The sequence below is a fragment of the Bombus affinis genome, unplaced genomic scaffold (genome assembly GCF_024516045.1).
Source record: "Bombus affinis isolate iyBomAffi1 unplaced genomic scaffold, iyBomAffi1.2 ctg00001025.1, whole genome shotgun sequence".
Lineage (NCBI taxonomy): Eukaryota > Metazoa > Arthropoda > Insecta > Hymenoptera > Apidae > Bombus > Bombus affinis.
In genome coordinates this window covers 12,501-17,500 of record NW_026109510.1, presented here as the reverse complement: position 1 = coordinate 17,500, position 5,000 = coordinate 12,501, and positions in this window count along the sequence as shown.

The window sequence follows — 5,000 nt, the reverse complement described above, 5'->3', positions numbered from 1 at the left end:
ACGCAGGAACAGTGTGTTGTGCAGAGTTCGGCGACCTCGAGGGGCGTTAGGGTCTCTGATTTTATCCCTACGGCCGCCATTGGCGGGTTGTGCTTCGACCCTCTGCAGGCGATCGCGACTCCTGTGCCGAATCCGGGTATTTTCCCATCGATGCTGTATGGTTCTTGCATTAATATTATGTCATCCCCATCGGCGTCCATTTGCGTCCGGATCTCATAAGGAGTTGTTTTGGATCGCTGCATGTTGTGCTGCAGGATCCTTATTTCCCTTTTCCTCCCAAGTCCTCTTCTGTCCCTGCGTTGCTCTTTATACATATTGCGTCCTTGCTATTATTGCTTCCAAGGCTTTCGTATACATTGGGCATTTCGCGTTGGAAGCTGCGTGGTCGCCCTTCCTCCCTGCTCTCTTGCAGTTTACGCAGGTGGCGTGCCCATCCTTATCTTTGCACTCTTTAGTGCTGTGCCCACTTTCTGCACAGTGCGCGCAGATTTCGTAGTTAACGCGGCAATATTTTGCCACGTGTCCGTATCCTTGACACTTGTAGCAGCGACTAATTGCTATGTAATCTTTAACTTTGCAGGCATTCCATGAGAGGAAGATCTTACCTTTCAATAGTTTCTCCCTTACCTGGGGGGGCACTTCGATGACCCAGTTCGTCTCCTCTTGATCCTTTCTGCCGGTCCTGAAGCAGAACTTGATGGCTGCAACGTCGTCCTCATTTAGTCTTTCTTGGTTCTGCTTCCTCATGCAGGCCAGGATCTCCTTCTCTGGAATGTCCCTCGGGACGTCGTAGATGATCATCCTGGGGGGTCTCCGCTGCGGCGTGCTAGCTTTTAGTCCAGCCTCCTTTAGTTTCGAGTTCTCGGTGAACTCTTTTAGGCTCTCCGGCTTCGTCGTCTCAACGGCTAGGCCGTTTCCCTTTATTTTCCGGACGGCCGTAACTTGGATTCCTCTCTTGCGGGGATTCACTAGGGTGAACACCGCGTCAAGTGCTTCTTCGCTCGTTTGAATCTCGCCACCTTCTCTTTCCGGTCGAATTATGACCACATTTTTGGGCGGCTTGACCGCCGTCTGCTCGACCTTGTTGCTCGTTATCTTTACTTTTTCGGCATATGTCGGCTCCCTCTGTTCCTGCTGCGTCGTTCTCAAGACGGCTGTTTCTAGCCGCCTGGTTGCTTTGTTGACGGCGTTCATTATCGCCGTTTCCTTATTCTTCTCATCTCCGGCACTCTGCTCTAGCCTGCCTGTCAGGTAGCTATTATGGAGCAGTAGCTCGTCAACAATGCCCCTCATTTCTTTGAAGTGCCGTAGGATTACTGCGGCGTGTTCCTTGTTTATTTTCCTGGCCGAGTCTAAGCAGAACGCCGTGACCTTCCTCTCTATGTCACTGGCCTGTGCCTTTATATCGGGCACTTGCCGCTTATCCTCCCCGGCCAATCTCTCCTCATCTCTGGGGGGGTTGTTTCTCCCCAGGCTTGCTCTCATCGTCTTCTCTGGTATCCTCGGGCTTGGAGTGGCCTCGTTCTTTTCCATCTGTTTCCTCAGGGGTTGGAGGACCACTCTGGCCTCTGCGCCAGTAGATAGGGACAGAGGGAATCTCGTTAATCCATTCATGCGCGTCACTAATTAGATGACGAGGCATTTGGCTACAATCTATGTCTTATTACAAGTACACACTTCCGAGGTACCCCCTCGTAAGGTTCTAAAATTTTATGTTACCTCAATTGATTGAACAATTTCTGGTAACACTTGACAACGGACAAACGAAGATTTGTGTATATAATAAATAATAATAAAATAATTTCATATGTACAATTTGAGTATTGAGTAAATAAATAAATAAATAACATGTAAGACGTAGACATATCTGGGATGTTTATTTCTTTTTTGGTTAATAATCGTTTCGAGTTTTTAATCATCGATAAATATATTGCACAGCTCTATTGAGCTTCTTAATACATTTAAAAGCATTGTCTTGATCTCGTTGTTGGCGATTCCCAACCGCTTGAGGACTTTTTCAGTATTAGGCGTGATAGTGCCTCTACTGCCCAAGACCACCGGGAGAATCTCTCCTCCTTTGGCGTTAAATATTTCCTTTAATGCCCTTAGGCATGGCCGATACTTTTCTACTTTCTCTTTTTCGGCTAAGGCCAGGTAGTTTTTGTTCTCGTAGCGGACAGTTACGTCGACCACGAGAACCCTTTCCCCGTTTTTGATTACGAGGTCCGGTTTGAATAAACTGCCCTCGGCCTTAATCGTCGGCTCTACAAATACTTCATTCTTTTTGTTATTTTTCAATTTTTCTTCAAGGAGAGATTTGACCTCGTCGTGCCTCTTGATTCTTAAGCCTTTGGTGTGCTGACACAGCCCAAGTATGTGTCCAAGGGTCTCGGGCTGGGCTCTACATCTTCGACATGTTATATCAATGTTTTTGTCGGCCCGTGCCAGCACCGATCTTGTACCAAAGGTGTTAGTTCTCAATCGAAGGGCATCGATGAGTCTCGATGGCTTGAGCAGACTATGGTCCTCAAGCCACAAGTTGCCAGTATGGTTTTTAATGAAATCAGGGACGCCTTGTCCCTGGCATTTTAGATCAGCCCATTGGCTGATATGCTCTTTCCTTAAACGTTTGCGAGCTTTCTCAATATCCTCCAAGGAGGCTGGCCAATTGATCCGCAAGGAGTTGGCCGTTTGCTTTAGCTTTTTATTGGCTGCTTCGTCGATAAGGCCAGCGACTGCTGGATCGATCGAGTTAGCGATCTTTATTGCACTTTTTAGGATACCGAGTTTGATTATGTGTTCAAATCTCGGTATTCCCAATCCTCCACAGGCCTTTGCAGTGTAAAAGAAGCCTGTGGCAGTGGAAGGCATGAGGTGTAGAATAATTTTAATTTCCTGTCTGACCTCGCTGTCTAGTAGTTTGAGCACGGTATCACTTGGCGGACTTACAAGTAGATGGTAAATATAGCGAGGGAAGATGTATTTAGTTAGAAGTTCCAGCTTCTGGCCCGGCTTAAGGGAGAGTTTCCTCACCCTTTTCACCACGCTCAGAAGTTCTGGAACAATAACACCACAATGGACGCCTTTCCAGGGACCGATTTTGGCGCCCAGGTATTTGAAAGCCTCATCGGGATCTACATTGGGCATTGATTGATTCCCGAATTTAAGTCCTGGTTCTTTAATGAACCAGGTATCTTTTTTGGCCACAACCTCGAAGGTTTGGCATTTTTCAATTGAGAGATTCATTTGGAGGCTTAACAAATAGTCGGCAAGGATGTCTACTTGGTGTTGCGCTTCCCTCGCGTCCGCTCCAAGTAATACAATATCGTCAGCGAAGGCCAGAACTGAGACTTTTCGATTCTGACTAACATTGATTCCACTAGTTTGTGTCTCAATTTCATCCAGCAGTGGCTCCAGGCATAAATTAAAAAGTAAGGGCGATAGGGGGTCGCCTTGCTTAACTCCTCGGCGGATCATGATCTCGACCCCGCCATCTTTAGTTTTAATAGTAGTTTTGATATTATTATACATTTCGTCAATTAAGTCGACGATAGGGGCGGGCACACCCTTTTTTGCCAGACAAGGTTTTAAAGCTACATGAGGCACTGTATCGAAAGCTTTTGAGATATCCACAATAGTGAATATCCCACCGCTATTTATTTTGCTATAGTTTAGGGCTGAATTAAACAATTCGATATTAATTTTACATCCGTTTTCGGATGTAAAGCCCTTTTGTCTCATATTCAATACAGCGCCTTTTCTTATCCTCCCGTCGATAATGGAGGATAAGATTCGGCCTAAAATCGGACTAATAGTAATGGGTCTCCAGTTCTCGACCGAGCTGCTTGGCTTATTTAATTTAGGAATGAGAGTTGTTCTATTCTCCTTCCATACGGAGGGAAAATAAGAGTAATATAATAGTATATTGTAAATTTTTGCCATTATGATAGGCAGGCCGGGGATGGTTAAATGATCACTTTGCAATCCATCCGGTCCTGCTGCAGCTTTCTTTCTAATTTTGCCGATTCTCTCCCCCACATCCTCAGCCGTTATCGGCGGGAAGATCTCGGATAGGGATAGTTTGGGGGCCCTCGTAACTGGAATCGGGACATATGTGGTACCCACTTGTCCCCACAGCTTATCGTAAAGCCCCCTCACTTCCTCAGATCCGGGAGGTTGCCTGGCTGGTTCGAGATATGCCTGATCATTATTGACCACGGCATCAGCCAGTCTCCTTGGGCACTCATGGAATAACTCCTGGCAACGAGCGTATGAGAATCGCTTCCTGGAGTTTCTATTGTTTCTTTTAGAATTTTTGGCTGCTCTTGGTCTTTTAGTTTTCTTTTTATCCAGTTGGTTTTTAAGTTTATTTATAAGCTCGTATAGAGCTGTGCGTATAAAGTGATCGAGTCTCTCCGTTAGGGATTCTCGATCATCTTGGTACTCATCCCAGATTGACATCAACCGACTGTAAACCTCCTTTAAAATAGGGGGCACCTCGGTTGGCTTACTAATTTCATCTTTAAGTAAGAGCTTCCACTCTTGGGCAAGCTCGCTCTCGTTGCGGCCTACAGGCGAGCCAAAGCTGGCATTGCCTGAACTAACGAGATCGCACCCTCCCTCTGTTGCCAGTGAGGTAGCATCTTGGGGGCTTTCCTCACCAATTAAATTTAATTTTTTTCTTTGATACTTTATTTGGTCGATCGTTTTTGTGGTGAGGAATTTGCTAATTTCTTTATTGGGATGTTTATGGTTTTTAAATATTTCCCAAAGCCCCTTCAAGCGTGCTACCTCTTCTACTTTCCAAGTTTTAGTATTTTCTTCTGGGGGGTCCGCTCCCCTTCTTTTAATATTTCTAACGGCAGGGTGCGCATGCCGTTCGTGGGTGGATAGCCCTCTGCGCGATCCAAAGCTCATGGGACAGGCCTCGCACTGAAACTCTCCTGTCATGGAGGCCTGGCTGCTAGCGCCACCACACTTAGGTATGTGGCATCTAGCCC